This window comes from Crocuta crocuta, unplaced genomic scaffold (assembly GCF_008692635.1).
Source record: "Crocuta crocuta isolate KB4526 unplaced genomic scaffold, BGI_CrCroc_1.0 scaffold108, whole genome shotgun sequence".
Classification (NCBI taxonomy): domain Eukaryota; kingdom Metazoa; phylum Chordata; class Mammalia; order Carnivora; family Hyaenidae; genus Crocuta; species Crocuta crocuta.
This window is the reverse complement of record NW_027532825.1, coordinates 7,565,093-7,577,335: the sequence shown is the minus strand read 5'-3', so window position 1 is coordinate 7,577,335 and position 12,243 is coordinate 7,565,093. Positions and strand designations below refer to the sequence as shown.

Sequence of the window (12,243 nt, the reverse complement as noted above, 5' to 3'; positions counted from 1 at the left end):
CAGGTCGCTGACACGTGGGTGCTGGGCAGTTTCCGACAAGCATCTGTGCTGTGATCAGAAAGTTCCAGGGCAAAAAGTGAGAGCTGTGCAGTGCAGCAGAACTTAGTTTTGTCAGGTGCACCTGTTTGTAACTGGCTTCCATAGCAAGGGGTGGAGGAAAGGTTGGCTGAAAGGATGTGAAACAGGGCACAGCAAGCATCTAATACAGGTGGTAAACCTGCTTTTAAGAGTCATGTGAGAATCTCTGGGCCAGCAACCAAAAAAACAATTTTTTTTTGAAGAAATTTCAACAGATATTTTATAAAGTAGGTTTTGGTCACGTGTGTGTGTGTGTGTGTGTAGGTATATATATATTGCACATGACTAAAACTACATTCTGCTATCTTTTTCTGAAACAAAACTCACATAGTACTCCCCAGTAAATTCTTTGCAAAGAAACAGCTGAACCAGAATTTAAAAGTAATGAAGTATCATGAGTTCTCTGCAAACTGACTCTATCAGTAATCAAATTAAAAGGACAGCTATACTTCCCGATAGTAGCAACTTGGAAAAAAGCTGAGAAAAATCCTAGGTTTACTTTGTTTGGAATGCCTGAGTCAGGGAAACAGTATCAGCCTTTTTTATCATATGAAATAATACTGATTTCTGTCCCTAGTCAGGGTCCATTTTCTCCTTTCTAGGCCTGAGGGTGGCCATCTGCTTCTTCCATGCTTGTGTCTAGCATTTCACACAATCTAGCATAAATTCTCTGGATTCCAGAACCGTGAAGGTGATAACTTTGCACAATGCCAAAGGGAATTACATATTTGCAAACGCAGAAAGGATTTTATACTCTGAACTTTTAGGAGATTATTACATCATGTTATTAAGTGAATTAATGTATGCAAAGCCTTCACAACAGTGCCAAGCACATAATAAGAATTCAGTAAATGTTAGCTTTACCATGATTGTGATCATCACCATCATCCTTACATGGAAACAGCCAAGTCAGAATAAACTCTAGTTTAGGGGTCAGAAGACTTAGTTTGTAATCCTGATTTTATCGTTTATTGGTCCGTGGCCTTAGTAAAGCCATTTAATCTCTCTGAGACTCCGTGTTCTTATCTCTAGAAAAAGGATAATAAATTCCATTTCACGGCACTGTTATGAGGGCGAAATAAGATAAGTGACTTACGGAATTCAAAGTGCTATCGCAGGAAAGGCATTGCCAACACACTGTTGGTTGTGACCAGTTTTCTGTCACTGTTGTTGGTTGCCAAGCACGGGGACCTAGACTCTACAAAACCCCACATAGCACTACTGCGTATCATGACATTTATTCCCTCGCTCTCTGACTGTTGATTTCTTTGAATTCTGTTTACTTATTTGGTTCCTCAACGTCTTCAGGTAAAACAAGTTTCCACACCTTTACTTCCAGAATTCATCCAGGTTAAAGCAATCTGAGATTTCATTTTACGTAGTCCAACCAAGGGAATTATGACCTATTTCTTTTCCTACATCTTTATTCTTTTCTGCACTTTACATATTTTCTAGAAGAAGAAGATAATTACTTGTTTTCAGAAAAATATTTAATAAAAAGAAAACTCAAAGGCCAACAGGGCATTTCAGTCACACATGAATTTGGAACCAGAAATTTAGAGCGATTTACACATCTCTGCAGATGAAACAAAGTGTCACTTTTAAATGGTGCAGATCTATAGAATGCCCAGCAAGAACACACTACAGATTTTTATTTCTATGAAGAAAATAACTGACTTTTAGAGTGAAGTTTCAAAGGATATTTGGTTTCTTTTCTATATGTAATGTGTAACTAAATCAGGCAGCTTACTTCCCTAGGGGTAGTCTTCTACCTCCACTTTTGCTCAGGTTTTTAGATTGAATTCTTCAGGAATAACCCTTTTTATAAACTGTGAGGTGATTGAACAGTAAATATAAGTTTGTAAAGGCTGACCCTTTTGGGTTTTGACTGTCAACACAGGAAACGCAATAAGCCGGCTAATACAGAAGGTGGGAAGGCAGCTATTGGTCCCCCTCTGTGACATATTGTGCTTGTTATTGCCTTTATTGTGATCTTCCTAAAAGACAGCAAAGTACTGCCTCATTAGCTGAAATCATATTAAGCAGAGATCCAGGCTCAAAATGAGGACCAGCAAAGAGAAGGTAAGATCCAAAATCTGACAAGGCCTATGATCCCACTGAGCCTACAGCAATTACTAATAAAATATTCAGTGTAATGGCTGGAAAGACTGTTTCTATTCAGATTCTGTGGGATGAGCTTTGAGACAAAACTCATAAAATTATACTCTTCTGCATGTATTCTTTGCTGTTGTGTAAGGAGTTTATTTAGTTACTCTTTTGCCTCTATAGCCAGACTTTTAAAATGAGAATGGCAAAAGCTATCAATTTCTAATGGCTAAAAGAACATCTTTTGGGAAATGTGAATAGTAATTTGTTTTTCAAAGTTTTTTTAAAAATTTTTTTTAATTTATTTTTGAGACAGAGAGAGAGCACAAGTCGGGGAGGGGCAGAGAGAGGGAGACACAGAATCTGAAACCGGTTCCAGGCTCTGAGCTGTCAGCACAGAACCTGATGCGGGGCTCAAACCCACGAACTGTGAGATCACGACCTGAGCCGAAGTCGGACGCTTAACCGACTGAGCCACCCAGGCGCCCTGTTATTCAAAGCTTTCACAACAGCATCTTAAAAGGTAGACTTAATGGTCCTAGTGATCATGAGCTCTGAGGACAGACCTCAGATAAGTAAATTATTATTTTAAATATAGGTTACCTTTTCCCTAAAATAAGAATACTCAATGTATGTACTCTGTAGCACTTTAGTGAGTATTATATTAAGTGAAGTAATGGAAAGTGATTGAAATGCTTGCTTATTATTATTATTTACTTGGTCAGTAGCATGCATTCATTGACCACCGTTTAGAGATACCATGATAGAAGCTGGACACGGAAAGTTAAAAAAATACAATCCGTAACTTTAAAATGTTTGCTACCTAATATATCAAAACATAGAGCTATCGGGGCAGTACATGCTCTTAGTCACTGGTTAAGCGTCCGACTTTCGCTTAGGTCATGATCTCACGGTTCGTGGGTTCGAGCCCCGCGTCGGGCTCTGTGCTGACTGCCAGCTCAGAACCTGGAGCCTGTTTCAGTCTGTGACTCCCTCTCTCTCTGACCTTCCCTGGTCACGCTGTCTCTCTCTCTCTCCTGGAAATAAATAAAACATTAAAAAATTTAAAAAACAAAAAACAAAAAAACATAGAGCTATTCTATGGACATATTTGTTGTAGTTCAGAGTTACTGCTATGTATGTCATTACAGATGTATATTCACACATGTATTTGTGCATTTTTGTGATACTATATATTAAAAGTATAGAACTGGAACCCACTATAAAAAGCAATTCCTCCTAGGTCTCTTTTGTCATTCACTAATGGAGAATCAGACCTTTCCAGAGGGAAAGCACTTCCACATTTTCTTTGCTGATTACACACTCCTTCCCAGTTTTTCTTTTTTTACGCACTCCTTTGCACCCTTTAAACAAGGGTCCCCTTTATGTGGCCCTTCCACATGGACAATTTGAAGAATTAAATCAAACCTTGACAAAGCAAAAAATTATTTAAGTATCTTAGGATATGGTGTTTATTGAATACCTCTTCCTGCATTGAAGTGGGCTTGACCTTAAGCAACCTAAAATTTTGCTGGAAGAAAATAAGTACATTCTACTAAGGACGTGAAATAGCAATTACTGTGAATACTAATCAAGGTGCTACTATACTGATTCTAGTAGATAGTGTCAAATGACTAAGACAGATCGTATGCAAAGGTGTAGGTGGGCGTAGGGCGGGTGGGAAGAATTATTGGGAACTTAGCAAATGGCAGTTACTGGAGGAAAAAGGGAGATACTATGCTGGGGTTAATTCCGCAGCCTTTAGGGATTGTGAGATTTTCTCCCGAGGAAAATTTGAAAGGACAACCAAATCTAGAACCTCTTCAAAGGACCAAACACCACCCTGAATTAATGCCTGTAAAATGAATTGCTACTGTGTAGATTAAATGCAAGTAGAAAGGAACATACCTGCATCTATTTTTAGGGACTCTATGAGTTCACTTATTTCAGTAAGCATTGTTCACGTGTAATCTTGAGAGGAAAATGAACATGGCCTCCCAGTAGGAAGCAGAGCTCAGTTGGAATGGTATCTCTCGTGACTGTAATTAAAAAATCAGATACACACTTGTCTCCTTGTTGAATACAATGGTTAAAGTAGTGCATTGAAATGAAAGGGCTAAATATTTAGCCACACAGGCAAATAAAGCCACTGTAAGAATCTTTCCATGTAAATGCAGAAGTATACAGCTCATTTCAATGCCATGTTCTATTCTTAGAGTTAAAGCTGTTACAGAGTTGGAAATTAAGGGAAGGAGGAAAGAGGTGCTCAAAAAAAGTTTCAAGTATCTCTTTAAAAAATGTCAATCAATTCAACAGATATATGATTAAATTGTAATGTGGGATTTATAAGGGTCAAATCACAGAAAGGAAGGTTTCTTAGTGATTTCTTCGAATAGCTCCTTCCTTTTACAGAAAAGAAGACTGAGTAGAAAGAGTAAACGACTGGCTAAATGTGCCCCACAGCAAGGGAAAACTAGCCCCTGCCTGAGCCCTGTGGCCTGTTTCCCCAGCCTTAAATGTCACATACCCACATCATAGCCTCCCTAGTGTGATGACTACGTGTGATGACTGGCTTCTAAAACGAAGTAACTCAACCCCAGGCTCTTGGTATTCATGCCTCCGAAACTACATGGAGCGTTCTATCTGAAACATGTCAGTGTTTTCAATTATGTTATTTTTATTGATGCACTTTACCTTCTTTATTCCAGGACTCCCAGTTTCAAAAGCAACATAATTATATATATATATGTCCACTTGGGAGAAATACTATGCTAGTTTCCAAAGCTTTATTAGTAATAATTAACCAGCATCCTTAAATCTTTTGTGGAAAGAAGCCAGGCATAAATAATTAGTTATCGACAGATTTAATTAGTTGTATCTGAGGAGCTACTTGCAGGTGAGGCATGCAGTTTAACTCCACTGCAGCCATACTCTGCTTTAGCCAAATGGACAAGTGCAATCATGGGACACCTTCCCAAAGTGTTTAATATGTCAAAACCATAAGGGAAGCCCAGAGGAGGGGAAAGGCTTCCTGCAATAGTGATACCTTGACCCGAACGGAGAGCCAGCAACAGTGGGCTTGTTCCGTCTCACAACCTGACTCTGGTGACTGCCCAGTGCTGTGCCGAGAATGACTCGGAGAGGAGGAAAAAAGTCTTGGTCAAGTTGAGATGGAGGAGTGACTTTGTATCCACCCAGTGTGGCCTTGAGGGGCAGGCAAAGACAGGGTCCATAGCCAGACACAGGACAGATGTCCAGGAGGCCCAGTTCTGTGGTTCAAAGGACCACACTCTTTTCAGAAGAGATCGTGAGGCCAGAGAGTTCAGATAAGAAAGCTGAAGAGCAGGCGAACTTAAATAAACAATAAGTGAAAGGTCTGCCCTGAATAATTCCATATACAGTTCTTTCCTCTTCTTCCCTCTCTCCTTCCCTTTCTCTCTCTCTTCCTTCCTTCCATCTCCTTATTTATCAAAAAAAGTGTATTTTCTTGATACTGTATCCTGTTCTCAAATGATATGAAACTGCTTATAAAGATAACATTAAAAATTAAGTAATAGAAAATTAGGCAAAAGGATCAGGCAGGAGGAGAATGGAAGGGAGAAGTGAAGACGCAGGAGAAGTATGATAGAAATGAAGATAGCACTATGGCTACCTTGCACTAAATGTTGGCTTCACTGGGGCACAAATTGACAAGTATTGGCTCATTCAGTCCTAAGAATATGCCTATAAGGGAGGTACCATTATTACTCCGTTTTAGAGGTGGAGAAACTGTGTCACAGAGGAATGTCACAGCTAGTAAGTGACAGAACCAGGACTAAAGCCATCCCCACCCTGAAGCTCTTTTCCATCAGCCCTTGCAATGTCTTTTGAAACACGGTCCAGTTTGTAGCCACAGTGTGGCATCGAAAGTTCCATACTCGTTTGTACAGGCGGGCCTCAACTCTTCCTCCCCTCAGCGCAGAGAGAGGGAGGGTCTTGAAGAGATTACTAGCCAGAAGGCCGCCATTGTTGTCTTCACACCAGAGCCAAGACTTCTGGACTAAGCAGGCATTTGGGAGCCCAGTCACTCCTGCCTGGTGGCCCGGGCCTTGCGTCTCCAACCTGCCGGGTCATACTAGCCTGCTGCTGGGAGCTGGCATGTGAGTCAGCACCTCTCAGGTACCTTTCATTCCATCTCCATCCCACTAAAGGATGTGCAGGGATCAACACTGAGTGTAGGCTGTTTCAAAAAGTTGTGTGTGATTCAAGTGGATGACAAAGAATATAAATGTCACAATTTGTCCCTTCATCTTTTGGGTTGCTTTTATGACAAAATTCAGACTGTATGTTTAAAACATTCATTTCTCATTATTTAAAAAAAATTGTAAGGAATAGTCAGACAAGAACATTTATAAACTGGATCCATGTCAATTTAGAATGCTGTGAAGGTTTTGTTTGTTTGTTTGGTTTTTGGTTTTTGGTATTTTTTTAAAGGCACATCTGAGTCCTGAGGAGGTTATGGTCTCAAAGAGAAAGACAGGGAAACCATACATTATAAATCGAACACAAAACTGAAAAGCAAAGACCTTGGACTTAGGTGGATACTGCAAATTTGAAAAGCTTAGTTCTAAGAGGGTCAATAAGTCCCTCTTAAAATGGAGCAATGTGGTGGCCAGAGCCAAACAGGTGTGTGTATCTTGAATTTGGACTTCAGGGGACAGGCGTGAATTGGGAGCTGAGAAAAACCACCATTACTGGCCCCCGTCAGACCTAAAAGGTTCGTGCTTCCTCCCAAGTTCTCTTGGGACTTCAGCAAACCCATTCAACACCTCTAAGGAATCCACAGTGCTTCTGTGCGAGTGACGGATCTCTCAGACACAATTCACCACAGCTCCTTCTAGAATGGGTAGGATGGGAGAAGAGATGGCAGAAGGGAAGAGCTTGTCCCCAGGCTCTCTGGGATGGACTACACAGCTTATGAGAGGCCAAAGTAAAGCTCCTCGATTAATGAGGTGACTATAGAGGCAGCCAGACAGCAGCTTAACCTTCATACCTGCCACTATTAGCAGGGTGACTGGGGACAATTTCTTTAACCTATGAGCTCTTAACCTACTCAGAAGACTTTGTGAGGTTTAAATGAGCTGATTTATGCAAATGCTTTGCACTTACTCTACACTATAAATGGAAGCTATTGCTATTTTTATTTCTCATTTACTTGAGTTTCTTGAATAGATACTTCATTCTTCACATTGTTGCTTTAAATATTTGCATGGATATTAGTAACCACTAATTGTATTACAATGGGCCATGTGCCTTGCAAATTAGTAGATGATTATGAGAAACAAAGAACATGCATTGCTGATGGCCAAAGTTAGAGAGTAAATTTTTAAAAATATATGAGATATATTCAGATGACTGCAGAAAGAGCAGATATTACTAATACAACAAATGCAAATGAACCAAATTAACTTGCTTGAAGTCAGACACTCTCAGATTATTTTTAAAAAGATAATCCAACAACATTTATAAGGGGACACATTAGAAACAATTGAGGAATATAAAAAAATTAAGTGGCAATATTAAAACCAGAACAAATAAAATTCAAAGACAAATTAAAAGTGGAAAAAACTACTTGTCAAAACATGAAACACAAAACTGCCCAAACTGCCATAAAACTCATTCATACTGGGAGGCTTTTAACAAATATCATTAGTTATTTCAGAAGCATAAGAAAAATATATATAGTTGTATCTAATATGAGTTATACAGTTGGTTCTTTGTTTATTTAAGGATTAGAAAGCTTTTCCCTGTAAAAGCCAGATAGCAAATATTTTAGGTTTTTCATGCCATGTACAGTCTTTCTTGCATATTCTTCTGTGTATGTGTGTATGTTTTAAGAATCCTTTAAAAGTATAAAAGGCATAATTAGATCAAGGACCATCCAGAAGCAGGTCATAGTTTGCTAACCCTTGGTTTATATTTATATGAAGGGGTTCATACGGTTCATATCATATTTAAAATTTTTTAACGTTTATTTTATTTTTTTGAGAGAGAGAGAGAGCATGAGCAGGGGAGAGGCAAAGAGAGAGAGGGAGACAGAATCAGAAACAGGCTTCAGGCTCTAAGCTGACAGCAAAGAGCCTGACACAGGGCTTGAACCCAGGAACAGTGAGATCATGACCTGAGCTGAAGTCAGGCACTTAACCGACTGAGCCACCCAGGCACCCCAGTTCATATCACATTTAAATAATTGATGTTACACTTGTATTAATTACATTACAGTTATAATTTCCTACACTTGTTTTTTTTGTTTTGTCTGAGAACACATGGACATCTACAAAAATGGACTAAATATAGTAGACAAAAAAGAAATCTTAAAAATTTCCTAGATCAAGTGGGTCTGTGGATCACTAGGGGTGTCCAGAAGACCCTTTGGGGGGTCCTTGAGGCCAAACCTATTTTCATAATATATGATTATATTTGCTTTGTTCACTCCCAGTCCCTCATGTGGATACAGTGAAGTTTTCCAAGAACTTCACGATATGTTACATCTCAGCAGATTGAATGCAGAAGCAGACATGAGAATCCAGCTGTCTTCTATTGCACCAGAAATTAGGAGATTTGCAAAAATGCTACTTATTTTTTGTTTTGAAAAACAACCATTTTCCATCAAAATGTGTTGTATACATTGAGATGTCATGAGTATATTATTATTTTTAAAATAATAGATATATTTAAAATTTCTCAGTTTCTAATATTATAAATATTGATAGACATAAACTACATAAATCAAAGTTCCTTAGGGATCCTCTATAATTTTTAAGAGTATAAAGAGTTTCTGAGACCAAAAAGCTAGAGAACTTCAGTTCTAGAGAATATTGTTTCACTACAGTCCAGTGTGTTTTAGACATTAATTAAGTATGTTTAGTCCTTGAGAGTGGAGTAGCCTAGACCTGAAACTTCTTTGAAAGCCGACCACCCTTTTTATTACTAGACTGTCTGTTGGTACCCTAAGAAAGATACAGGTAAACCCAGAGCAGACAGCATTAACTCTCAGCTTCCTCAGTCAAGGATTGCAGGCATATCCAGTACGATTCGTCTAAGCTTCAGCTGAAACAAGATGTCTAACTGGGCTGCAGGAATGGAACTGGGAGAACAATGAATAGCTAACAAGGGATAAACCCTTGGATATTAATTCGAGATGGGAAAGTGAAACCAAATGAGAAGGCTTCATTTCATTTTTAAGTGGATTAAGTGACTCCTCAACAATTGTGCAAATGATGTTAACTTTCATTTTCAGATTTCAAAGATGATATATTTGCTTTAAGACCAAAAGCAGCTTTTTAAATAACGAATTAAAAAAAAAAACGAATAAAACAGGTCTCCTTGTCTCCAAGCAGTTTCATGACTTGGGAGAGTGGAAAAAGGTATGGGGAAAAAAAAAAAAAAGCATCCTTTATGGGTTTAATTTTTTTTAATAATCTTTTTTTTTTTTTTTTGAAGTATGAAATATATTCAGGAAAGTATACAACTCAATGTATAGGGCTTGCGAATTTTCACAAAGTGAATATAGCTGAGTAAGCACCATTCAGGACAAGGAATAGAACACTGTCATCAGCCATGAAATCCTTCTAGTCACTATATCCACTCCTCTCCAAACAACCATGCTCTTTCCTGCTCATGCCATAGATTAGTTCTTCCTCTTTTAGACATTTATATAAATGAAGTCATCTATTACATACCCTTTGGTATCCGACATTTCTCCCTAACATGTTTGTGAAATTCATACACATTGTTAAGTGTAGTGGTAATTTATTGGTTTTCATGGTTGTCAAATATTTCATTCTATGCATTCCACAATTTATTCATCCATTCTATTTTTCTTTTTTTCTTTTTTTTTAAATGTTTTATTTATTTCTAGGATAGAGAGACAGCGTGAGCAGGGGAGGGTCAGAGAGAGAGGGAGATACAGACTCTGAAACAGGCTCCAGGCTCCGAGCTGGCAGTCAGCACAGAGCCCGACGCGGGGCTCGAACCCACGAACCGCGAGATCATGACCTAAGCGAAAGTCGGACGCTTAACCGACTAAGCCACCCGGGCGCCCCTCATCCATTCTATTTTTCCATGATTGGTGCATTTGTTTTAAAGTTCATTTATTTTGAGAGAGAGAGAGAGAGAGAGAGTGGAAGAGGGGCAGAGAGAGAGGGAGAGAGTGAATCCAAAGCAGGCTCCACATTGTCAACACAGAGCCCAATGTGGGGCTCAAACCCAGGAACCCAAGATCATGATCTGAGCTGAAATCAAGAGTTGGACACTTAACCAACTGAGCCATCAGGCGCCCTACAGCTGGTGCATTTTCCTTCTAGCTTTTGGCAGTTATGAGTAGTTCACTCAAGACCTTTCTTCTGCATGATTGTTTCAGTGCCTACTTAAGGGTTTCTGTTGGGGATATATCTGTACAAGGAATTGTTGGGTTGTATTTTTAACCTTAGTAGATACTTTCAGTTTCCCAAGTGATTACAACAGTGTACGCTATAGATAGCAGTTCATGAGATTTCTAGTTGCTCTTCCTCAACATTTTGGTTTAAGTGTTTTAATTTTAGCCATTCTGATAGTGATGTAGTGTCCTTATCATGGCTTTATTTTTCCCTTCTGTTTGAAACTGAACACTTCTGAAGATATTTATCTGGATGTCGTCTTTAGAAAGTTGGCAAATTAGATATACTCTTCTGAGAAGAGAATATTCCTGTTCTTCTTGGTACCCCCTCCCTTTTTTTGGAAATTAGTGTTGTTCATTAATTAGTATATTTTAGAATTTGTGTTGTTTGTATTTTCCTTATTCTTTGTAGTTCTTCATGGAAATACTAGGTAGGAATCTGTTATACATACACATTACAGATATTCTCTAGCCATCCATGGTTTGACTTTTTACTCATCCAGGTGTATCTTTTGATAAATAGTAGTGGTTCTTAACAGTTTCTGTAAGATTTTTTTTCTTTTATGTACTGCTTTTTAAATATTCTATTTAAGAAAACTTTGCTTTTCTGAGACTATACAATAATCTATGTTATTTTCCAGAAGCTGTTGTCTTACTTTTCACATTTCAATGAGCAGTCTAATTGTAATTTGATCTTTTATTTATGGTTCAGAGGTAGTTATCAAGAATCATTGTTTTGTTTTGTTTTGTTTTTCCATTTGGAAATCCAATTGACCAAGTATCATTTATTGAAAAGACCGTTGTTTGACTTTGCAATGCCTCCTTTATCATAAATCAGGTATCTATATGTAGGTAGGTCTCCTAGGTTCTCTGCTTGATTCCATCAGTCTACTTTCCTAAACTTGCACCAGAACCACACTGTTTTAATTATTATTCCTTTATAATAATATTAATATGTATTAGTGTAAGTCCTTTAACTTTATTTTTCTTCTAGAATATGTGGGCTAATCTTGGTCCAGTATTTTCCACTTTACTGTATTTCCACATACATATTAGAATTAATTTGTTAATTTTCATTGAAATAAAAAGCTGCTGAGATTTTTTTTTAGGATTACACTGAATCTATATATCAGTTTGGGGACAATTGATATCCTCAAAATAACAGCTCTTCAGACACAGGAAGAGTACATTTATTTCCATTTATTTAGGTGTTCTTTTCCTATCTCTCAATAATATTTTGTGATGTACTCTATGGAGGTTTTTCATATCTTTGTTAAATTTATTCCTAATAATTGATGTTTAATGATGCCATGTCAGTGTTAATTTTGTCTTTGAATTACATTTTCTAATTGCTTATTTAGGAATTGTTTATTTTAAGGATGCTTGGGTGCCTTAGTCAGTTAAGCATCTAACTCTTGATTTCAGCTCAGGTCATTATCTCACAGTTCCTGAGATCAAGCCCCATGTTGGGCTCCATGCTGACAGTGGGGAGCCAGCTTGGGATTCTCTCTCTCCCTCTGTCTCTGCCCCACCCACACACTCACTTTCTTTCTCTCTCTCTCTGTCAAAATAAATAAATTTTTTAAAAAAATTTAAAAATGAATTTTTTATTTTAATATATGTTAATTTTGGTAACTGTGTCC

At 38.0% G+C, this 12,243-nt stretch overlaps 1 long non-coding RNA gene across 1 annotated transcript in view; it reads left to right on the top strand.

Moving 5' to 3' along the window:
• The window catches only part of LOC144245804 (uncharacterized), a 70,519-nt gene that overhangs the window by 55,673 nt on the left and 2,603 nt on the right, over positions 1–12,243 (top strand). The gene's annotated exons all lie outside the window — the stretch shown is intronic.